At 35.8% G+C, this 26,617-nt stretch overlaps 1 protein-coding gene across 3 annotated transcripts in view; it reads left to right on the forward strand.

Moving 5' to 3' along the window:
* Positions 1 to 2,102: 2,102 nt before the first annotated feature.
* The window catches only part of LOC150109402 (uncharacterized), a 50,732-nt gene continuing 26,217 nt past the window's right edge, over positions 2,103 to 26,617 (forward strand). The window contains exons 1-2 of one of the 3 annotated variants that reach the window (XM_090412965.1): positions 2,103 to 2,241; positions 20,922 to 21,039. The gene's annotated coding sequence lies outside the window, so the exon portion shown is untranslated. The other 2 variants (XM_090412973.1, XM_090412981.1) reach the window with 2 other exon arrangements.

Raw genomic sequence — 26,617 nt, forward strand, 5'->3', positions numbered from 1 at the left:
TCCCAGAACAGGCAAACCCGCCTGGTGGGCATACATAGATTACAGTATGAATACATCTCAGCCAGGGGCGTGCCAGTAGTGTCCGGCGCCTGTGTGCAAAACTTTAGTTGGCGCCCCCAATAAAAAAATCACTTTATAAAAACGTTTTTTTAAAGTATTTCCTCCTCTTTGACGCCTTTACTATCCTGGTGCTGGTGTGCATCGCACACATTGCACATATGGCCGGTGCGTCCCTAATCCCAGCCATATGCTGGTCCCGAACCCGGATAAAATTTGTGGAGGGAGGATTGGGGAAAGCAATGGTGAACTACCCTGTAAAAATCTCAGGAAACCTACAGAGTCACCTATGTACGAAAACGACCGAAAGGATAAATCATCATCAAGATTTATATTGTGTGTATTAATTAGAACAAATTGCAATGAAGCATTTTTCTCTTCCTCTTTGTATTATTTATCTTGCTGCTATATTTTCGGGTATTCCAAACGTAAACACGAAGATGCTGTGGAGTTCATGTTTGTGTAGACTATGTTTCTGATATGTTCTTTTGTTTATGAAACTTGTTTTGTTGTTGTTCTTTTGTTTCGGTTCATGGTACATCATATTGGCTTCAAATTTATATACTTAGTAGAGTTATTAGCCCTGTTTTCTGTTTGCTAAAGAAGAGACATTGGTGAGCTGAGAGAAGATGGTGCAAAATTTGTGTCGATTGGTATTGTCACTGGCGAAGTGGATTGTGAGTGCATATGGCGAAATATGTCTATACTCCAGGTTTTTAGGAAAGCTTTCATTCTCTCTCTCTCTCTCTCTCTCTCTCTCTCTCTGACCTTGGCCCCTCCTCAAGATTAAATCCCGTGAGCGCCTAGTGCATACATGACAGGCAATTAATTTCATGGTTCACGGTGAAAAGTCATTTGTTTATAAAGTTTTTCTTGAATTTATTGAAAATATTTTGAAGGATTCTGAAATAAATTGAAGATATTTTTCTTGAAAATATCTTGTTGGTGGTAAGAAGATAAGAGATCAGGGAGTGATTGTAAACAAGGACTAAAATCTCAGGGGCCAAAAAATAAAATAAAATAAAATAATGTTGTTGTTGTTGTTGTTTTTTTGCCAGGTTAATATGGAGGTGATTTTGCTCAGAATGGTTGAAGACAGGGAGAGAAGAAGAGGTCATCCCTGGAAACTGTATAAGGAGAGTATGAGCAAGGGGATGAGGATCAGGTTTTTTGCATGGAGAGGTGATTAGTGATTGAATGCATTGCCCAAGAGTATGGTAAGTGTGAGGAGGGTGAATATATTTAAGGCGTGGCATAATAAACTGCGTGCGACAGTGGAATCTCCCGCGATAAGTCCTTTGATTACATAGAGGTCTGATAATAATAATGATAATAATAGACAAGGATGCTGCTATTTTCATAAGCTGTATGTTCTATGTCGGGAATATAAATATAAAATATAGAAATGCTACAAGTTCTGGTTCTTCATCATTTCCAATTCTGAAACAGTCATCCAAAGCACATTTCAAAAGTGAGATTTATATTGGGCTGTGGTAAGAAATCTGTCTTCACGTATAAGTTAGCAAGGGCACTGACAGTGGAAAGTGCCCTTGGTGGAAAAAGTGGAAAAACCCAGAATTTTGTTAATAAATTTTATTTTCATCTAGGAAGTATCCAAAGTATACATAGCGTTGTAATAATTTCAACTTTTTTTTTTTTTTTTTGAAAAGTTATTCTTTTAACAAGTCATCCCATACTGACTTTTCAGTGGATATGCCCCTTCTCAGAGATATGAAGTGCCTATAGAATTTTTAATGTACGCTAAGAATTTTCTAATGTGATTACATAAGAGCTTAGGTAGAAACTTGAAGAGTTTGTAAATCGGAGAATCAATATTTTCCACAATTGGACTGATTGGGCCACAGGTACATGCAATAACTGTAGCGCATCAGTTAAAATTTACATTCTGTACCATTATTTCATTTATTACATTGTCAATGTGTCACTGAATAAGGCGAAAACAAAGAGAAAAAAATGTAGTGTACAATTTATAAATTGATATATGATTTACGCATTATTTTGGAATATAGAGGACGTTCTAACGTGACGACTTGATCATAAGTTGAATAGACGTGTGGAGGTTGTGTTCGTTACGAAACAGAATACCTTTTAAATTTTCTTGAATGCATTGGCAGTCACACTCAGATGCAATTTATAAAGAATTTTTTAGGCGAATGATATTAGGTGAGTGATAGCATGCTTTTGATGTCTTCTGTACCGTAACTATTCCAATAGTGAAAACGGTTGTATTTTTTAAATGTCGCTGAGAGTCGACATTTTTATTTGTACTCTGCATGCTCATCTCCCAGCACACGTTCAATCATAATTCACTTTCGATTCGCTATGCTAGTGCGCAACCCATTTCTACAATTTTCATTATATAAAATTTCTGCTCAAAATTCCATTTTGTGCAGAAATTAATATACGAACAGATAAGGTTAAATAGCAGTTACTGTAGTAATAGCCTGATTATATTTTCTAGAAAATCAAAATTGTGTTTAGAAGCGCATTGTGCCTACACCGTATTATAAGAAAGGTATTAGTGCAGAATGGATCATTCCCCTGAAACTTTCCAAATGGACATAAAAATGCTAATATACTGGGAAGTGTTCATAACGTGAAAAAGTTTCTCTGTGATACTCTTGAACATCGTTCCTACGTCGTGTAAAATCACCACGTGACATCAACACCCATTTATAGTGCAATGTTGTTTTTCATTTATTCCGACCCATGGTTGAATTATAAATTGATGCCCCATAAGGGGATTTTTTTTTTTAAATGTAGAACATATTTGTAACGTGATTCAGCGTGCTCACCCTTGCTGCTTATTAGCGCACTCACATTTAAAACGCTTCGTAAACATGCAGAACTTGTTTTCTTTAAGATTGTATTATTTCAATTTTGTTGTTAGATGATTTCTCAGATATTGCAAGGATACTGCAAATTTGCCATTTTAATAAAAACATGATTTGATGAAAGCCAAACTTGCGCATGGCAGTTTAGTAATTGCCATGCTCAAACCGGAAAGTTATCCGTATTTTTTCAAGCAGCGCAAGTTAACGATTTTGCTGTGTCAAATTTCCCGTGAAATCGATCTCAAAACACCGAAAGTAAAAACTTAAATGGTCACTTTCAGATATATATTTTTTTTCATCATAAATACTTCAGTGACCTAAAGTTGAAGTTTATTAAAAATGCCGGATTCAGTCATTTCTTATCTTGTCTTAAAAATAAGTAACAATACTAGCCACCTTACTTATAGGCAGAGCTCCAGAAATCCATGGGCGAGTTGTCAGACACAAGTAGCAAGGGAATTTTCATCCTCATTCTGAATTCTCAAATATATTGCCTTATTTTCTTTGCATGATTTATTTATTTATTTATTTTTTTTTTCATTTTAAAACATCTCATTGGTAGCTTCTACTGAATTCAATAATTTTTAACCAGGAGATTACTATTATTACGTGATACCTCCAAGTAGTTCTAGAACTCATTATGGGAAAGCACACCACTCCACACAACTCTCCATCTTCCCTACTTAGTCCTCCAACTACACACCTGTACTACTGCCCATCACTGCCAACAGCATTTTTTTGCTGTTAAAGAGTATCACAGAGAAACTTTTTCACGTTATGAACACTTCCCAGTATATTAGCAAATTATATTAGTAAATTGTGTATGTGTTCTCTTGGCCAATTTGTGTGTGTGTAGGATGAAAAATCCAAGTTTCCAGGAGCTTACTTAGCTAACTTTTTCAATTGAAAAAGCCCATATAAAGATTTCTCTCATCACAATGAGGATCGAACTCAGGTCTTTTCAATCAAAGGGCACTTTCTTCAGTTGTGCTACAGAGGTGCTTAATTCCTTTATAGACTGTTAAGTTTGCATGCAGACATCCTCAAAGATATGCATCACTATACTGTTTATAAAATATAAAGTAATTCCAATCTATGACAACAGATGGCACTATTAATCTCTCACCTTTTGTTATGAACCTACGTCTGTCCTGCAGATTAATTTTTTTGAAATGAACGTGCAAGTCATCACGATTCTTTTAAATATCAGAACTACTGTTAAAAAAAAAAATAAATTTAACAAGACTAATTTTCATTTTTCACTGCCAGCTGTAATACAAAATAAGACAAATCTATATTCTTATCCTAATACCTTATTTAACCCTTAAGTTAGGTATGCAGTTGTGAAAATAAGCTTATGCCAATACTACGACTATTAACTCTTGTAGATATTTTTGTAGATAAGCTTATGTGTCGGTAACACATGACTACTAAATTATTTCAGGAAATTACAACGTATACTAAATATTAATTAAAAGAAAACTTTAATCGATACTTCCTATATTTTGGCAATGTTATGTTGCCATCTTCATGGGAACATAAAACTATGATATGTGCATGCAGGCACTAACAAGGAGTAAATGAGGCAGAAGAGAGGAATTAACTTTGTTCCTCAAGTCCTAAAGTGCACCCTAGTGGGCTAAATTGGGTTGTCTTGGCTGTTGAGTTGATGTTCTCATGATGCAGGCTTCCCAAATTTGGGCAGTCTCATGCAGCCATTACTACATTATATCAATTAGTTTAGTGTAATTATATACTCAAATATTTTACATGATGAAAAGGTTGATTTATTGGTGCAAGGAGAGCACCTTGCACCAATATTTTTGTTATGGTTATATTTCATCATAGCAAAAGGTTACAGCAGTACAAAAGGTATTAATAAATAGTTATAAAGGGATAAATTAGTAAATAATATGTATGTACAAAAAATTGAGTTAAACATTGCTGTGTGTATAATATATATATATATATATATACACACACAAATAGAATTTACAATCAAATGTGTTTGTCTAAATTAATATTTTGTAAAAAGTTAAAAATGTCATGCAATTTGTAGTTTGATAACATCTGTCAGAGTGTATATGGCTCAGCCAAATAGGAGAAATTTCATTCCCCTTGTGTGAAGTGCTGACACTTCATCGTTATGTGACAAAGGTAAGAGCATGTGGTATTTTTTGTACATAGGTGGGTCATCAGCCCTCAGTAAATAAGAATGCATAAGATGAGTGTGACCTGTAAAGAGCCTAGCAAGAACAACTTTCTCTCTTCTGTTTCTATGTTGACTAGACTGTCAGTGCTTAATTTCAGGCTTAATATCATTGGAATTTGTTTGTCAGTGCTTCCTGCTATGATGACTCCACTGGGCAATTAGCTTTTTTATAGACAGTTTATAAGATGTCTATAGTCTGTATAATGGTACTGTCAAACAGTACATGGACAAGTATGAGCTGATCTTGCAGCTGCATTTCCCTTAATTCCAATGTGGCTGGTAAACTAGCACAGTGAAGATCAAAATTAAAGGTCTTTTGTACAATAGTTGTAACACCTCACAAAGCACTGGATGTGAATTAGTCATAGGAGAGAAGATAGCCCATGAAGAACTCGTCTATAAATTACACACACTTTTGGTAGTGGTTTCCATATAATCATATTTCCATATACGAGTACCAAAACCAAAAGGTTTCACACTTTATTATTACAATACTCTGGATTAGAGATAGTTGTTGGAAATTTTTCCCATTGGTTATGCTATAAATTAAGGATATAAATAAATTATATTCTTGGTTTAATCCTTTATTCAAGTGTAAGCAAACAGAGTTTGTGCGTCATATTACTTCTGCACTACTTCACCCTTGGTATCACCTCTGAGTCTGGCTCCCACTGATTAGACCTCAATAAAGGTCGAAACCAATCTGGGTAGCAACCCTTCCCATAATGCATAGCATTATACATGTTCGCAAGGATATGCGCTTTACATTATGGGATACAAAGGCAAGTGATGTGAAGTCATTAGCTTCTTTATACGAGTTGCCCAGTCCTGATAATACTTCAGGCACAAACTTTGTTTGCTTACACTCGGATAAAGGATTAAACCAAGAATATAATTTCTTGGTATCTTTAATCTATAGTATAACCAAGTGGAAAAATTTCCAACAACTAATATTAGATTTGATCTTGTTAAAATTGTACAGGCAAATCGGCCTGGAATACTCGATTCACAGGGAAAAAAAAAAAAAAAAAACTTATTGGTAGCAGTAATGGCCAGTAGATGGCATTGATGGTAGTTGTGTGTATTAGGAGAATTAATAGTAGCGGAGACAGTTAGATGTGCTTAGCAGAGTGCCTTCCTTGGGTCACATAATAATAATAAAATATTGAATTAACTTTTTTTTTGAAAAAGGTTGTTCATAAATAGGGTTATGTGTTTTCCTTTTGTTTTGTTCTTTTACATTTGATATAAATGAAGCAATCAATAGTTTCTTTCAAGAGACTTTCACTCTTGGAGATGTTTGCAATTAAGGAGAAACCTGGATTGACAGCACACAGAAGAATTACATTTGTATCACTCATGCATTTGTGAAGAAAATTAACTCAAATATATATTTTTTGGATGAGGAATAATAGTAATCAGATTAGTCATAAGAGAAAAAAACCCTGAAATTAAAGTGCAATAAAGCCAAGGGGGAAAAAAGCAAATAATTGAAACAATAAAATGAAGGAAAGAATAAAAGGAAAAACAAACACACACACACACACACACACACACACACACACGCACACACACACACAATATACACACACAGGTAGGATGACTTTCAACAGGGATAATGTTTTAATCTTGGTGTGAAATAGCACAAAACTGTTTGGCAAGTTTTTTGAAAGGAGATCATAAAAGGAACATGGGATAAGAGGATTCTTAAAGAGTGATTATGTAAGTTTGGTATTTCCCAAATGTCTGAAATGTTGACTGAGGCTTTTGATGGTCATAAGGGAAGGAATTAGTTTCATGATAATCATTCACTTATAAGAAATCTGAATAAAACAGTCGGTTATATATAGCACACTTCACTGGGAGAATGGAAAAAAAAAACACGACCGAGTTAAAGAAGCCAATTAATGAAAACAATAATGCAGAATATTTTTTTTAAAAATGTAGTCATTGTATGCCATTGTCGCATGCTGTCATAGCACTTGATGTTTTGTTTGTAGGTGCTGCTAGTCCCATATGCTCTGACATGAATATCACTTTTGATGAACCCATCTGTTATGTACTTCTGGTTTGAGATATGAGTGGGGAGGTTTTGAGGTCAAAAGAGAGAGTCCAGATTTTGTTTAGTAGGAAGATGTTCCTTATTGATTGCAATATTCTTTTCATCTTGTCCATGATAGACATGTAAGAGAGGGATGCTGCTCCTCTATATTCTTGTTTTTTCTATTTGTGTATGAGACTCCCTTTTTAGAATGTTCTCAACCATTTTCTAGAAGGATTAGACTGAGGTATTAGAGTTCTTGGCTTCTCTATAGAGTATAGGATGTATACTCTACAGGGCATATAGCATTTCCAACAGTATAGAAAATGTTATGCCCTGTCTCAAAGAGCTTTTATATACCATTTTTTTGCAACAGATAATGGTGGAACTGCTTCCCATATGCATGTGTTTTATGGGCTGAATAGTAAGTTTATTTTGTTTGGGGATCACTTTTCTGATTAGATGATTAACTTAATGCAGGAATGAATGTTAAGATGAACAACAGTCTTGTAGTTCATTTGAAGAGCTAGGCTGGATCATATGATGAACGCATCACTCACATATCATTGCCAAAGTTTAAGTTTGTAATTCCCTAGGGCCTGTTTTTCCAAAAATGTTCTCAGCCATGAAGTGGTAAGCTAAAAGCAGAGAAAGTGACAAGTCAATTCTTTCTTTTAAAGTTAGACAGCGGTTAGCATTCATAGTGAAGAATTTATGGAGACATAACACACGTTAGAATGATTACTTTACTTAACATTAAACAAGTAACAATCGACGTTTCAACCTCTTTCCTGTATTGAAGTCATCATGAGGAAAATTTTTTTTTTCTCACAGGTCAGACTAGCATAAATGGTTAACAAACATTTAGATTCATTTTACTTTTGTATAGTGCAGCGCAGTTAGCCCCCCGTCAGTGATGTGAGGAGTTTAAGGATCTTCCTCAGCCCTAGCTAAGTTAGCTGGTCTTGGGCATGGACAGCAGGGTTTTTTCCCCAGTTTATCTTTGGGTTTTTCCTCCCGCAAAGCAGGCAAACTGGCCTGTGAACACACATGCTTCAACAGACATGGGATACTACCGGGAATGAAGAGCAACCAACCTATTCCACAGGATTATTGGTTACGGAAGCTTACGTGATAAAATGCGTAGGCCTGCACCAAAGCGTAACATACGATGATGCTGATAGTGTAGTGGCATATAGCTTGTATATTGTACATATATTTGTTTTCCTGATGATGATGACCTCAATACAGAGGTTGAAACATTGCTACTTGCTTAATGTTAAGTAAAGTGATTATTCTAACATGTGTGTTGTCTCCATAAATTCTTCACTATGATAAGTCAATTGTTAGATCTTTCTGTTTGCAGAATTTGTTCTGGAATAACCTCTGGCTCACTTTCCAAAAATGGTTATAATAATAATAAAAAAATGGCTGAGAGCATTCTAAACAAGTTTCCTAGATAAATAGATAGACACAAAAAATAATTTAGAGGAGCAGTAGTATCCCTCCTTTCCTTACGTATGATCTGTTGTGAACAAGATAAGAAGAATGTTGCATCGACAAGGAATTAGTCTTTCTCCTCCCTAAACAAAATCTGAAGTCTCTTTCAATCTTCAAAACCTCAGCATTCACAACTCAAACCAGGAATAACAAGATTACTTGTATGTGTGTAATTTTTATGTGGTTCCCACCCATGAAAAGTTATTAGTACATTTGTATCATGGATGGGCAGGATATTTTTTTCTATTTTTCTATATTTTTTACATAGTCTGGAAACCCAGCTCTAGAGACCAAACATGGAAATTTTTCAGGCTACTTCAGGCCTCCAATAAGTGGGGCAGTGGTCTCACACTGGACAATGAAATTCATCTTCCATCTAAAGACAATTGCAAACATCCTGCCTACAGTGGGATTCAAACCTGCAACCTGTTGGTTGGAGAGTGGGTATGCGAATCACTCAACCAACCACACCAGCAATTTTTATTGTGTATGGTAGATGGCCATTCAGTAGATATGCATGTTAGAGCATTTCAAGGATGTGGGGAGGGAAAAAAGAAACACTGATCAGGACTACAGCACATAAAACAGATACAAAACATCAAGTACTATGGCAGCATATAAAAATGGCCTACATTGACTACAGTTTTTGTCAGAGCATTCAAAAAGAGTAATCGTAAATATTAAAAACATTACATGAATGCATCGAGAAATAAGTTATGACCCTACATCAGGTTTGGTTATCTTTCATCAAAAACTCGGTCCACACAGATTTTATACTCTTCTTATCATGTAACTAGCTATCATAATACAATGTGAATTGCATGTGCTCACCATTATTAGTTTTTTTCAGATATTCTGTTACTGTTTCCATTAATTTGCTTGTTTAACTTGGTCACTGTATTCTTTTATTTCACCCTGCTGATGAAGTGTACTGTAATTTACACAAACCTAGTAGAGGTTTAAACTCATTAAAATAATGTGTTAATAGTTTCCTTGTGGAATTTATACCAGACTTAAGGTTTGACTTGTATAGTTTTTTTTATTTTTTTATTGTTAATTTGATCACATTTTCTTTCACAAAATGGGTTATTTTTTTATTCTTTTCTCCTATCTTTAAATATTAATTAAAAAGGTAAGTTTCAACATAAATTACTAGAATTTGTTTTAAATTTAAGGGTCTTGTTTATTTAGGTCATTATTGACTGTGGATATTTTGAGGTTTTTGTTGTTTAATGTATTGTTTTAGTATACCTTGTCAGTATTTTCCATACTGTTTCAATAATGGCAGCTGCCATAAACAGTTTACTAATACATGTATTATGTGTATGTAGTAGCATGTGGTGCTTGCAGCATGTTTGCATCTTGGCATTTAGCAATGTGGCAGGTAAGAAACATTAGAATCTATTCTCCACATCATTGGCATAATGCTCTATGCTGTCTTCACAATTTAAGCAAAATGTTCCTAAAATTTCAGGTTCTTATCCACCGACACTTCCTCATCTCCTCCACCTCCTCTAAGATATCCCCACCAATTTTATACTTTGCATCATCCATCTATGCTTTCCAAATTTTAAAGCCTTACACTTTTCTACATTGAACTGCAGAAAGTCCAGTTTGCAAGACTACAATATCCATTCTACTCTTTCTAGTTCTTCCCAACTTTGCATTATCTGCAAACTGCATATTACTATTCAAGCCCTTCCCAGTATCATTTACATACAAATTAAACAGCAACAGACACAAAACATACCCTTGGCACACCACTAGTGACTTTCCTCTTTTGGGATATCACTACCTCATACACAACTTGCTCATATGAGGTGTTAAATCTCCCTCCAACTGGGGGGAGATTTAACACCTCGTTTACAATAGCATCCTCTGATGAGATAATCAATCCAAGACCTTTGATCAGACAGCCAATCTCTAGCACAGTGTACTAATATACTATCCAACCCCAGCATGTCATGTGGCAATCTGTCAAAAGCTTTAACAAAATCTAAATATATCACTGTGTCTGAATTCCCTTTGTCCAGTACACGTCAGCTTGTTATAGTAAGTAGGTGCTAAAACACGAGCTTCCTTTAGGCAAACCCATGCTGTCCATCAAAGAGAATGTTGTTAATCCAATTCTGAATCTTTGTCCTCACTAGCCTCTCTAACACCTTTGCCACAGATCTAGACAAACGATTGGCCTGTAATTCGAAGCCTTAGTCTTATCACTCTCCTTTTATGAAGCAGAACAATTTTGCCCTCTTTCCATTCCTTTGTACTTTGGCAAATCTAAGACTCATGTTAAAGAGGTAACTCCTTGGAACCTTCTCTCAAGACAGGCAGCGATATACCATCAAGTCTTATGGCTTTATTAACACCAGTTTACTCAATTACTCGTACATCCACCTCACTCTCCATCAGCGATCCCTCCTTCCTCCCCACTGCTTTCAAGTTCTGCATGATGTTAATTTCACAAGGATGAAACACCTTTATGAACTGCTCGTTTAACATCTCTACTATATCATCTTCAGTGGTTATTATTCTACCATTGTCTTCAACCAGTATCATCTTTCCATAATCATTCTTTCTTCCACTGGCCACGTTTCAAAAAAAAAAAAAAAAAAACTCCCTAGGATTTCTTTTGGCTTCATTAGCTAACTGTTGCTAATGTACTTTTGCTGCCCTTATCCCAATGAGTTATCTGTCTTGCCTGCTCTTTGTACTCATGCAACTGATTATTACCACCACCCATCTCTTGCTGCATCCATAATGCCTTCTTTCAAAGTGCATGCTTTATCTTTTCTTTCATCCATTTCACACTCACCTTATTTGATCTCTGGACATTTGGAATGCATTCGGACATTGCCTCTGGCAGACAGTTCCTGAACAGATCCCAAGCTGCACTGATCTCCTTTTCTTCCAATTCTTCATTCCGTGATATAGCTGCAAGCTGTGTCTCCTGAGCTTGTCATAATCACTAGTCTTATAGTTTCACATATCTCTTTCTCATGAAGTTCTCACATGGCTACCACTCCAAGTAATTAATTCTTGGTCACTGTCACCAACTAGAGGGAGATTTAACACCTAATTTACAATAACATCCTCTGATGAGATAATTAATCCAAGACCTTTAGTCCTCATTTATCATCTGTTACGTACTTTCTCAGATAATTGTCCCCCCAAAACTAAATTCATTCTCTTTGCCTCCAGATGCTGTCTCTTCATTCCTGTCTATATTACCATAATTAAAATCACCCATAATGACACCCTTTTCTTATTAGCTAGACTGATTTGCCTATACATTTCTTTCTCACTGCCCTCCACATCACCATGTCTATAGCAACACCCAACTACATATTTCATTCTGTTTGCCTCCACTGCATACCATATAGCTTCCAAACCACTGTGACTCTTTGCTCTTTTCATCTCCATCTTAGATGGGGATAACTCCTTCTGTCCTGCATATCCTCATGAAAAATATTGTATCCATCCATCTCTATTCCTCACGAATATCACGGTCACGAATATCACGTCAGAATATCACAGTCATTTTACCATATCTCATTTATTTCAACAATTTTGGGGCAAATATACTATTTTAATGCTACAGTTTCTCTTCCTTTATTTCAAATATTGCTGCATTTGTACTTGCTACCTCATTTCTAGTCCTATGCCAAGTCTTGCCAATCCCATCCCTCAGATTCATCCATATCTTTCCCCCATACACTTTGGCCACTCTTCTCTATCATCACTGATCTTATTACACTTCTCCTAAGAACTGTTTGTTTCCCTCATCATCCCAATCCTTTCTACACACACATCCCTTCCTGTATCCAATATCAAATGCTGTTCATCTCTGTATTCACACATTCTCCTACCTTACTTTCCTATTCTTCCACATCATGTCTATCATCTTTCTTCCTCACTTTAGTCATTTTCTCTTTCAGCAACAGTTTTCCAATTGGCTCATACCAAATCCATTTAAATGTAGCCCATCTCTTTTATATTGCACCATCTGTCTCTCACATGTTCACAGAATTCTTTTTCTTCATACAATTCTGCTAGCATCCCATTCATAATCCTTGCTTGCTGTCTGAACTCATCACTATCATGCCTAGGCAACACACTGACTACCTTTACTACCACACTATTATCTTTTACTATCCTTGTTGCCATCCAGATCATTTGTGCTAACTACCAAATCTTTTGCTCGTTTCTTCCTCATTTTTAGTGCTTCAGTCGCTCTGTTCAATCTACCCCCCCCCCCCCTTCTGGAAAGCAAACCTTATGCACCTACTCATTTACCCTATCTCTAATAATTGAATCCCTATACATGGCCACTCTTGAACAATTGGACACCTCTTCCACACTGCCATCTTTTATTCCACCCCTCTCTCTCTCTCTCTCTTCTACCTGTTATTCTCCTCATTTCACTCTGCAATTGCCTTATCTTCATCAACTCTGCTTTCATGTCTTGAATTACTTTCTTGCTTCTCTTTGCTATCTCTACCAGGTTGGTTGCACTTTCATCCTCACTACTGATCATTCTTGCTATCTTAGTCTGTTGATTTAACTTTTGCATACACCTCTTCCTGTATCCAACATCAACTGGCATAGGGGAAGGAACCCTTTCTACCATCTTAATGTAAGATATTGATTGAGTTGTCATTAGTTGAAAAGCTCTTATATATGTTCATTGTGCCCTAACTACTTTCAATCACCTCAATTATATTATACTTTTTCACATTTCTTTCAGTATAATTTAAACCCAGAGCTCCATTCACTACAGCACTTTGTTTAATAGCTTTCAGCATTAACTTCCATTACTTCATTTTCTTGTTTCTGACAAGTTTCACATTTCTGGCTTACAAAACATCATCTTCTACGTATTAGACCAGTAGGCCTAATATGTAGATCTAACTTAAGCCCTTCTAAGTCATACCCAACCTGAGGATAAGGTGACTAGCCCATGCCTCCCGGTATATCCTGTGGCTGTAGCTCTTATGTTCGCAGGGCTGGTTTGCCTGCTTGTGGGAGGAAAAACCCCAGATAAACTGGGAAGAAAAACCCTGCTGTCCACTCCCAATACTGACTAACTTGGCTATGTCTGAGAAAGATCCTTAAGCTCCTCACCTCAGCGACAGGAATCGAACCCAGGACACTCTTCCCAGGTGGTTGTGAAGCGCATAGCCACTACGCTACGTGCTTTGCAACGATACAAAACATCTTTGAGTTAAATGTATTTTTGTGTGTTAATTGTATATGTTCTCCAGATTTGTGTGTTCTTTTAGGAAGGAAATTTTGCTATTTCAATTTGAGGCTAACTAGTTCTTTCCACTAAAAATTCCTTATACTAGGTTTCTCCCCATGCTCTCTTTCAGCCAAAGTGCACATGACACGTACCCACCGTGTGCTTGGATGTTGGTATATGAATTTCATCACATGGTATGAGACCACCATTCCTCTTATTGGAGGCCTGAAATGGCATGGTAAAGTTTTATTTGGTCTTGAGCAAAGTTAAGTAATTGCAGGACATTCTCAGTGAAGAATTTGAGTTTTGAATGTTTCCTGTTTTGAATATGGCTTGTTCTGGCCACTATATTCTCTGGATTTCAACTCGTAGCTTGTAATCTTATTTACTTTGCAGTTGAAATAATCAAACCAGTCTGAACTTTGTCCAGAGTTTCCTTATCTGCTCCTTTGAAATCCAGTTGGTTAAATCTATGTAAGATAGTCAGGTATGATCTGACTAGTGTTTTATATAACGGAACAAATGCTTTCTTTTCATTGTTTTTATTATTACATTACTTTATGTTGTCTTTATGTACATCCTTCATTTCACTGTCTGCTGTTACCCTCAGAGCTTGCACCTATTCTACTTGTCACACAATTCCACTGATAGAATAATTCTGGTTTTAATCTCTGCATTCTAATGTACAGTCTTGCATTTGGCATTACTGAATTCACATCCTTTCATCTGTGTATGTTATTACTGTATTCAGATCCTCTCAGAGAGAAATGATAATTCTTTCTCAGAAAGAATTATCATTCTTTATTATTTTCTATTTATTCATACTTTTCTGTCTGTTTTTTTTTTTGTCTTAATTGTATATGTTGTCTACCTGATTTGACTATGTAAGATGAAAAACCTGAGTTTCCAGGGGGGGGGAACTATGCTACCTCCATATGGAATCAGCTAACTCACTTCCAGTTGAAAAAATAATTCCTTTTCTATTGACAGACATCAAACGTGAGTCTTTCCAATCAAAGGGCATGTGTTTTGTCCTTCCATTTGTGCTATGGAGGCACTTGACAGAATACTCATGGTCATTTCTTTTACTACTCTGCTGAAGCTATAAAAGAAATGTCCATGAGTATTCTGTCAAGTGCCTCCATAGCATAAATAGAAGGACAAAACCCTTTGATTGGAATTGGAAAGACTCAAGTTTGATGTAGTAGTGAAAGGCCATCTTCTATATTGTCCCTTTTTTCTGCTAGCCACATGACTAGAATTCTCTAGGATTTTGTTTTGTTGCCTCAGCCAATCTCCTTTCACATGGCAATTAGTCCTTTCTCAGTACACATCACCTCTGTGGCCTATGTTTTATACTCCTTGTGTCACTGAGTGATGGATACTTTGTTCTTTATATCTTCTCTATTATATTCCCTTTCTCAGTAGCTTCTGCATAATTGATCCTCTACTCCATTTTACATTTATTAATTTTTGATTTAAGGAATTTCTGATAACTAAATTCTCTAAACTTTTGCAGTTTTACAAGCATAGATTTTGTATGTTCTTAAAATTTAGAAACTGATTTTGGAGAAAGTACACAAGGAACATCTATAAGGATATTCCAATCAGAGGTGAGTTAACTGGTCTCATAAAGGTAGCAGGGTTTTTCTCCTATAGGATGAAATAGAACATGCATTTGACATATATATGATGGACTGGAGTTAACTCTGTGGTGCATTTGAAATGCCTTTTGACAGAGAATGTGTGCAGTTAACAGACATAATAGAGCATATACCTTAGCTACTTTCATGTAATCCCAAACATTCTTTTATCCCATAATATCATTAAAGATAGGCCAAATACAGAATACATCTAAGTTTTATCTTTTAGTTCAAAGACACAATCCTATATTGCCTCGGTTTACATCCCTCTTTTCTGAGACCTGCTCTTCTGTTTACAACTCATCTCTTGGTCAGACCTCTATCTAAACCAATTTTTCAGCCTCCATTTCCTTCAATTTATGCCAATGCATTTGTTAATCTCTTCAGCTATCTTTGCAAATAAGACTATCATTGGTATTATTTCTGGGAAAACTCCCACGTTACTTCTCTTAAAACTATTATTTTTATGGCTATTTTGCCTGCTTTTGTTTAAGAGTGTCCCTGTTTTAATGTCATTGGCTTTTTACTCAAGAATTCTTAGGGCATTGCAGATGTATTTTAGAGACAAATATATGTAGCATAATAGAAGAAAATTCGCACATACCTTTTCTTGGATGTTGTTGCCTGTCTTCTTTCTGTGATGTGCATACTTCTGCTGTTATGGTGTTGAAAGGGAAGTGGGGGGGGGACTTAATTTGAAAAAACGTGGGTTTTTGTATAATATAATATACATATATTATTTTTAAGGGTGGGCGGAGCGCTTTTTTTGTAGGGTGGGAAAAAGAGGGCTGAAAAATAGCAACTGTTTTTTTAGAGGAAGGGGAAGAGTTTATGGGAAAAGCGGACTGGGCAGAGGGTTGATGGGGTGCAAGCCGTTTTGACTGTGTGGGTCATCATCTAAACTCATGGAGGAAGTGGATGCTATGTTGTGTCGACTTGGTGTTTCTGCCTTTGAAGTGTTTGTGTTATCGCCTGTTGGTCAGTGTTGTGACCTAATTTTTATGTTGTGAAGCTTTCAACACGCGGAGATTATGTAGGGTCGGTGGACATTGATTGAGTTCTCATCACATTTTATGTCTATCGTTTCTGATATTCCAAGCGTTATTTCCTTATCTTGTCTGTCTATTATGATGGCCTTGTCGATTTGCAGGGTATGTTTTTGTTCAAGGGTGTGAACTGCTATTTCTGTTTTCTCTGTACTTTGTATTCTATTTTTCTTTTTGATGTTGTATTTTTTAGTGTTTAAATGTTCTGGAATAGGGATGTTGCAGTCACGGATGTGTTCTTGTAGTCTTGCCCATAAAGACCTGATTGTAGAATCTGTGTAGGTGATATCACAGTTTTTTTTGGCAGGGAAATTTGTAGACTGTGTTGTGGTGTTATAATATTTCTGTGTGTGTGTGTGTGAGATTTAGTGGGTTTTAGAAGATTTGGGAATTTTTAGTTTGTGGTGAATAAAAGTTTGTAGACAGTATGTTTGAGGATGTATTTGCAGGCTTTGTATATGTTCTAGATGTATGGCAGTTTGATAACTTTTTTGTGTTGGAAGTTTGTTTTGGTTGTTGGGTTGTTTTGATGGGTTATTGCTGTCCTGTTGGCATGATTTATTAGTTGTGTGGGATAGTTGCAATTTTTAAAAAATCGCAACTATCAAGGGTGTGAACTGCTATTTCTGTTTTCATTGTACTTTGTATTCTATTTTTCTTTTTGATGTTGTGTTTTTTAGTGTTTAAATGCTCTGGAATAGGGATGGAACCCGAACATAATAATCACAAAAGCTGACAAAGGGGATGCAGTAGGCATCACAAACCAAACCGATTACCACAACAAAATAACAGCTATCTTAAACAACTAATACACCTACCAAAAAATCTAAATTGACTCCACCCCCGACCTCATAAAACAAATCAACAGCACCCTACACGCCCTAAAAAATCAAAACAAGAGATGGACAAAACCATCTTGTTTTGTCCATCTTGAAAATTTCATTTTCAAGATGGACAAAATGAAAAACCCCGCACCACCTGCACTCCTATGTTCTGACAAATCAAACACCCAATACGACAAATGCGCAGCTTCCAACCCTTCGGATATTACCGCCTTGCAACCCACACAAAGCAATTCCATCATCAATCTATCACATCACAACCTCACACCTGACAAAATCATCATCCTGAACAAAGGATTAAACTTTGCTGTATCCCAAAATATATTCAAAACAAAGATATTATTGAAATCCAAGTAAAATTAGGGAATGACCGAAACAAAGAAACAATATTTCACAAAGTAAACATCATAAATAGTAAAATAATTAATAATAAAACCAAACATTACTCCCAACTTACAAAAAGCCATATTATCATTAAAAAGGAACCTGAACATAATGATCACAAAAGCTGACATAGGGGATGCAGTAGTCATCACAAACCAAACCGATTACCACAACAAAATAAGAGCTATTCTTAAACGACCAACACACCTACCAAAAAATCCAAATTGACCCCACCCCAACCTCATAAAACAAATCGACAGTACCCTACACGCCCTAAAAAATCAAAACAAGATAGACAAAACCACAATGAAAACTCCTACAAAAACACCATCACAGCACCTTTATCGAAATTCGTAGCGACACTTCTCAAAATACGGACGACCTTTTCAAAAAAATAAATAGCATAACCCTATCCCAGGAATATATCCTCACTTCATTGGATGTAGCTTCATAATACACTAACGTGGACGTTCTCAGAACATTAGACATCAAACACACACACACTACTCACAGAAGACCCCCACTCTACACTCGTACAAAATTAACACATAGATGATATTCTGTGCATTAGAGAACCTACACACACACACACACATCACCTTACAAGCGTCCCTAAAACAGTTACAGCAACAGACTAAAATTCACCATAGAAACCGAACAGAACAAATCCATCAATTTCTTAAACTTGACATTAATCAGAAAAAAAACAACAAAATAGTCACAAAAATATTCCACAAACCCACGCATATTGGAAACTACCTCCATTTCTACTCATACCATCCATATTATGTTAAAAAATCGGTTATCCTATCACAATTGATAAATGCATAAAAGTTTTCAACTAACTATAATTATCTCAACACAGAAATGAAAAAACTAACACAGATTTGTAAAAATTGCAACTATCTCACACAACTAATAAATTATGCAAACAGGACAGCAAAAACCCATCAAAACATTCCAACAACCAAAACAAACTTCCCAACACAAAAACAGTTATCAAACTGCCATACATCCAGAACATATACAAAGCCTGCAAATACATCTTCAAATATACTGTCTACAAACTTTTATTCACCACAAACTAAAAATTGCCAAATCTTCTAAAACCCACTAAATCTCTCACACACACACAAAGAAATATTATAACACCACAACATAGTCTACAAATTTCCCTGCCAAAAAAAACTGTGATATCACCTACACAGATTCTACAATCAGGTCTTTATGGGCAAGACTACAAGAACACTTCTGTGACTAACATCCCTATTCCAGAACATTTAAACACTAAAAAACGAACTTCAAAAAGAGAAATAGATATACAAAGTACAGGGAAAACAGGAATAACAGTTCACGCCTTTGAACAAAATCATACCCCGCAGATCATTGGCACACACACACACACAGGGAGGGGGCCCAAAAGAAAAAGGAGAAAAAAAAACACTAGAAAATTTTCCAAAAATCTTTTCCTAATTAAAATTAATTTTTTTAAAAATTTATGTTGTGTCGTGCTTTCTGTTTCTATACTACTTATGAATTAGCGGGCACATAAGGTGGGAATACTCTATAGCAGTGTTTCTCAACGTGGGGCAATTAGAAAATTTACACGTACATATTTATACTATACTTTTTCAGAGAATTTGGCTGATTATTATGCTGTGGGGGGGGATCAAAATCTTGGAGATGTTGAGGTGGGGCATGATCCAAAAAATATTGAGAAATACTGCCCTATAGCTTTCTGGAATCCTGGTCTCTGTGAACGCGAGGCGAACGAAGTAGTGTTCGGTCGCTACTTCGTTTGCCGATCACTGGAGATGCTCAGTCATAGGTCGCATGCAATGCGTAGTGTGTATTCTCGAATCGTCTACTCAGCTTGCACTCCCCCCCCACCAAGATTAAATCATGAGTGCTCCCCCCCCCAGATTAAATCTTGAGTGCTCAGTTTGTTCAAGCATAGGTATAGCTACCATGCTATGAAACCTTACAAGGCTTCCAGGAAATTATTATTATTATTTGACACCTCCAGGGAGTCCAAAGACTCATCGAGGGAGAGTGTGCCAACAGCATCGAACGATTGAACCCCTTCCAACTACTAACTGCACTCAAATTTGCTTAACTTTTTGCATGAGCCATAAGTAGCGGAGGCTCTACCAATTGACCAACCTTGGTAACGAAATTTCTCAGGATCCCAAAGGATCCAATGAAAGTTTATATCTTCATAAAAAAATAAAGTCCATCATTTGAATCCTGTATCCTGTTCTTAATTAACTTTCTAAAACCTCAACCAGCATGCCAAAAAGCATGGCAGAAACAAATTGTAGCTATGTCACTATTAAAGTGCAGTAAGAAAGAGAACTTGGGTATTACAGCCTTAGTCTACTGTGGAGGGAGAGCTTGGAAGTTAACAAATGTAGCCAATAATAAATTTAGTTTAATCCTTTATCCAAGTGTGAGCAAACAAAGTTTGCGCATGAAAGTATCTTCAGGACTGGGGTAAGGTGGTACAACACCAGGGCGACTCCTTGCAAAGGTGGAGCAAGCTACCAACACTCCTATCTTAGTATCTCCCAAATGCAAAACACATCTCCTTGCGGATATGCCTAATGTTATGCATTAAGGGAAGGGCCACTACCCAGACTAGTTTCGACCTTTATTGAGGTCTCTTCAGTGGGAGCCAGGCCCAAGTGGAGATACCAGCCAGAAGCATTAGCAAAGTCATCTCTACCTATAGGAGTTGCCAAATGGTGTGCCACATTTTTAATAAATTACTCTGGATTTAGAGAATAGACATATCTGCAAGGAGATGTGTTTTGCATTTGGGAGATACTGAGATAGGAGTGTTGGTAGCTTGCTCCACCTTTGCAAGGAGTTGCCCTGGTGTTGTACCACCTTACCCCAGTCCTGAAGATACTTCAGGTGCAAACTTTGTTTGCTCACACTTGGATAAAGGATTAAACTAAATTTATTATATTCTAACCAAGTGAAAAATAAACTTTCAACAAATGTAGCCAATGTTTTTAATTTAGTGTTTTTGCATTTTTCATGCATACTTGTTTGCTTTAAATATAATGTTCATAAAATATACAATATCTGTTGTAGATTATTTGCAAGAACTATCTGATGAAAAGTGAATCCAAAAACTATCAGAAGAACGAGTGTTCTTTACCTCTATTATGTGAAACCATCAGGTATTATATGATGATCTTCAGACTAACAGGTCAGACAGGTTTTTGAATTCACATATGAAGACAACATTATTTCATTTAAGTGCAAGAACTTTAATAAAATCAGTACATCTTGTCTATTTTTGGCACAAAGATAATATATATTAAAGGGTGTATATAAATGTAAAGAAAATGATAGATATGAAATGAATTTTGTCCTAACTGAATATGGACTGGCATACCATAATTACAAATCATAATTTTTTATTATGCTGGAACCTGCAGATACATATATTGCAGTACCCTTTTGTGAAACTATTTGAGACGGATTTTTTGGCATGAAAAATTTAAATAATAGATTTCAGTTAAACCCATCCCAGAAATACACACAGTCCACATCAAAAGTAATTTACCTAATATTAAATCATAATTTGTAAATGAATAAATATTGTAAATACAATATTTATTCATGGTTTAAATAAATATAATTATACAAATATATAAATGCATTCAATTCACGAATGCAACATGCAAAACTGAAAATATATAAATGAAATATACATAACTTAAAAATTTAAAGTTATATTAGAACACTTTGTTAGGTATCAAAAAGCAGTATGTCAAAGATCACCTGTTGCTGTAGTTGGAGATGAGTTTAGTAGAGCAGAATTTGGAAGGTTGGTGAAAGTTTTTATTCCATATATTCTTATTATGCAGTTTTAAGTAATTACCATCAGTTGTGTATGCTTACTGGTTTAATGATTGCATTTTCTAGAAAATCAACTCTGATTTGAAGCATTGAGTGTATGTGTTTTGAGCATTTTCTTTTATCATCATTGAATTACATGTTAATTTTTTAGCATATAAAGATTGTTGACCTGCCAGATACTTCTGGTTGATGGCCTTGCTGATGTCTTATCAGAAACAGATGCCCTTGACTTACTTGTAAGTAGTATGGTACTTGTGTATACACAAGTACCATACTACTTGAGAGTTGTATTAAGTGAACATATATATGTTTCAGACATTTATAAGGTTCTTTAATTATGTGACCATATTTCAGATAAATATCTAATGTGAGAAAAAAAAAAGTTCAATATTAAAATTCACTCATGTTTAAGGTTTATGATTAATGATATTAGCAATAAGAGTTTTGTTCTACTTGCTCCACCTCCAATTTTTTTTTATTTTTTAGAATATATGAAATTTGATAAACTTCTTTTGTCATTTTGGCTGTGTAATTCCATCTGCTATTGTGGGCTTGATAGTCATTTTTATAATATTTATAATTAATCTTTTACAGCTATTGTTTTAAATTTGGTTCATATTAATTCATTTCTATATTTTGTTTTTATAACATGTAAAATATTACTGAAAAAATTTGGGATAGTTAAAAATATCGAGTAGATAGATTTTTAGTTATACTTGTTTAACATCCATTGAAAATCAAAGCAGTATGGAAACAATGAATCAACTATATAGGTTGTGCAGAAGGAATGATGTAAGATTTGTGGATCTGTGTTTGATGGAAAGAAGGATTTGTATAATGCCCATGGACTGTCTAAATGGTGTTTTGATAGTGTGGGTCTACAGAGATCTTTTGTTCACTGAGCATGCTGAAGTGCAAATTCAGGAGAACTTAAGTAATTAGAGTGGAACAGGAGAGTTTATGCGAAGGGTTTGTTCTCACACTCGCTCCTCTTATGATAAAGCACCCATAAGAGGAGTGAGTGCGAGAATGACCAAGTGTGGAATTTAGTCTATCAAGCAAAAATGTTGGATAGGGTAGCCAATTCAGGAAGTTAAGGTGGTTGTGGCCTAAAATGATGCTGCAGTTTCTATATACTAATGCTAGAAGTATCAGGAACAAGAGAGGGAGGGAGTTTTTGGCGACTTGCCTAACAGCAGATGATGTTGTTACAGGGATAGAATGTGAAGAGTTTAGTATTTTCAGGAAAGATAGAGATGGGATGGGAGGAGGGGGGAGTACTGCAGATGATGTCAGATGAATTGCAGCCAAAAAGAATAGGAGAGGTGGGAGGTTGGTTTTCATTTGAAGTGGTCTGGTGTGAAATCAAGGCCAGCAAGATCAAATATACAGTTGGTTGTTGCTATAGGACAAGGGGTTCCACGGATGATCTGGAAGCCATGCATCAACAAATTATACAATGAGTACAGGTCAAGTGATTATTATGGGGGACTTCAACTATGGAGATATAGACTGGAAGGAAGAAACATCATGTGGCAGGAAGGAAATGGAATCGCTACACCTACTGAGAGATAATTACTTGAGGCAGCATGTGATGGAGGGAACTCAGTGTGCAAGAGTATTGGAACTAGTTACAGGATCAGAAGAGCTATCTGTAACTAAGGTAGCCACTTTGCATATGATTGGGGGAAAGTGACCATGCAGTCTTAACATGTGAGATGGTAAAAAACAAGGAATACTCTGTCAAGAAGGTAGTATATGTGGAACTACAAGGCAGACATTATGACAAGCATAGGAGGAAGCTTAATCTGTGCCATGGCATAAAAACACTGCAAGGGAAGGATGTTAGTATTGAATGGGAGATAGTTAAGGGGCATCTAGAGGAAGCTATATTAAATTGTATACCTAGGGTAAGGAGGGTAGGAGTTAGATGGATGAGTGATGTCATTAAGCATGAGTTTCAGAAAAAAGAAAATGCTGTAGATGGTATATAAGGAGAAAGGTGACCAGCAAACTCATGAACAGTATAAGGGTCAGCAAGAAAAGTGTTCAGTATGGTAAAGAAGGCAAAATCATAGAACAAGAAGAAACTAGCTAAGCAGGCCAACGAAAATCCCAAAGAGTTTTTTCTTTATGTGGCAAGTAAGAGAAAGAATGACTGTGAAAGATTAACCTCAATGAGTGATGATGACGGTCACAAGGAGACAGAAGCAGATAAAATAGTTACTGAATGACCACTTTGAAAGGGTATATCATCCTAGTTAGGTTCTGCTTTAACGTATTGTGACAGACAGTAATGCAGGAACAGAGGTGGATTAATTTGAGGTTCTTGGGATATTGTAGAATCTCGATGTAAATACAGCTGTGGGATTAGATGGGATATCAACTAGGGTTTTGTGAGAATGTGCAAGTGAACTGGCAATGTCTCTGGCGAGGCTTTTTAATTTAAATCTCAGCTATGGTAGAGTTCCAAGGCAGTGGAGAGAGATGGCAAAATAGTTTCCTTGCATAAGAGAGGTTCTAAGACTGCAGTAGCAAATTATAGACCAATCACTATCCCAGATGTGGTAGTAAAAGTGTTGAAAAAATTGGTCAAAAAGAGAATTCAAGAATGGGTGGATAAAAATTATGCTGTATGAGGGGGCAACATGGCTTTGTGAAGGGTTAGTGATGCCTTAGTAATTGTCTAACTTTTTATAATAGAGACAGGTGAATTGAATAAAGGAAATGACTATACAATGATTTTGCTGGATTTTGCAAAGGCATTTGACAGAATACCACATGAAAGTGTTATGCAAATAAGAACAAATGGGAATAGATATGACACTGGTTATGTGGAAAAATAAGAAGGTAGCTGCTGGACAGATATCAAAAAGTAGTATATGGAGGGACAGAATCAAAGTGAAAACAGGTGACTAGTGGTGTGGTGTGAGGTTCAGTGCTGGGACTACTACTGTTTAATTTGTACATAAATGATATAGGAAATAATCTGAAAGGAAATATTCAGTTTTATGCTGATGATGCAAAATTAGGTAGAGTAATAGTTAAGGTGTGATGTGGAGAGTGTGCAGGACAATTTTAAATAGGCTGTGAGTATGGGCAAAAGATAATGGGTGTCAGTTTAATGTGGAGAAATGTAAAGTTATGCATTTTGATATAAATAGATTACAAGCTGTGTACCACATTGATGGATCTGTACTCCAGGAAATGAAGGCCAGAGATTTAGGGGTGCTGGTAGATGACTGTTTAGATGACATATTGCTATGGTTGCTAAGGTAGCCCATAAGGTCATTTGGCTATTGAAGAACACACTAACAAGTAGAGATAAGGCAGTTGTTATTGATTACTGTGCTCAGGTCTGGTCTCCTAGGTTTCTTGGGCATGAGGAAGCAGTGGAGAAGATTCAGAGGTGAGCAGCCATGATGGTAACTGGTCTGTGGAATGTTCCCTATGAGGATAGATTGAGGGGGGGGGGATTGCAGAAGTTGGTTGATAGGAGGAAAAGAGGGAATATGATAGAAATATTTAAGTTGCTTAAAGGATTTTATAGTATATTGGTGCAGGGGAAATTTTTCAGCACTTGGCTAGAGGGGAGCCTGAACAAGAGGTAATCCCTGGAAGTTGAATAAAGGTATGGGTAGTAGGGCAGTGCTTCCCAAACTTATGGATGCTAAGGCCCCCTTTGAAAAAATTAAAATATTTCGCAGCCCCCATCGGAAAAAAAAATCGCAATGTAGACATATATTATAACTAAGATGAAAAGCCAAACGGCTAGTTTTCTGCAACCTTAACAGAAATGTTCTATAGACATATATTATTATAATATGTATTGTATTTATATTCAATATAATTTATATTCGAGATTTTATGTTTGTAAGCTTTTTTGTGCTTCTTATCAATATCTTTGAAATGAATCATATGAATAAGCATATATTTACTAATATTCATTAAGCGCTGAAATACACAAGAAGCAAAATTCGTGAACCAACACCGATGTGTGATTTTTTCCATTAAAATATAAAAAAAGGACAAAAAATAAAAATTTAATACATTTCTTTTAAGATTTAAAAAAATCTACTGAGTCTTAAAACATTTTACATTTGTTTTCATTATTTCACGGCCCCCAAGGTGGCCACAGCCCACAGTTTGGGAAGCACTGTAGTAGGGGAATGAGAACTAGATTTTTTGCTTGGAGAATTGTGAATTGAGTGGAATGGATTGTCAGCATCAGTTGTTAGTACTTTGTTAATGGGTTCAAGGAGAGGTTTGATAGATTGTGTGGATTGTTTGGGTCTCCTGCAATGAATCTTTGGACTCAATGGAGGCACCCATACAATAATGATAATAAAACAACATAGTGTTGAATTCTGAAAATTATTTTCATAGGTTTTCATGAGGGTGTGTGAGGTAAAATGTATTCTTGGAGATTAAGAATGCAGAATGATGCTTGTTTGTTACCCAGTTTTGATAGGATATATTACTGTTTTTCTAACATTAATTAGTTTATACTGATTAGAATTACAATTCCAAAGGATAAATCTTATCCTTGTAATAAAGTGTTTGGATGAGTCAGAAATCGGCTTTTTTTTTCCCCTCCTCTCCAGTTTAATATTGAAACTGGTTGAGCCACTGTAATTGATTATCCAGTTTCTAAGTATTTTAGAACCTGAAACAGTTTGTATAAAACAGTTTTTTGTATAACTATATTATTAGAAATACCTTCAATGGGTAGATTGTAATGCATTTATTTCTAAAAATATTCATAGGGATTTCTCAGAATGAATGTAAATCCTATGATATTGGTCTTTGATTATAGATTGGGAAATGTTTTTGCATAAGCCTGTTTTAAAATCGGCAAAACATGTATAGTTTATCAAAAATTTTCAGTTTTATTTGTTTCCTTAACACATTCACTGCTGAAA

The sequence above is a fragment of the Typopeltis vanoorti genome, chromosome 2 (genome assembly GCF_054136105.1).
Source record: "Typopeltis vanoorti isolate ZY-2024b chromosome 2, IOZ_Tvanoo_1.0, whole genome shotgun sequence".
Classification (NCBI taxonomy): domain Eukaryota; kingdom Metazoa; phylum Arthropoda; class Arachnida; order Uropygi; family Thelyphonidae; genus Typopeltis; species Typopeltis vanoorti.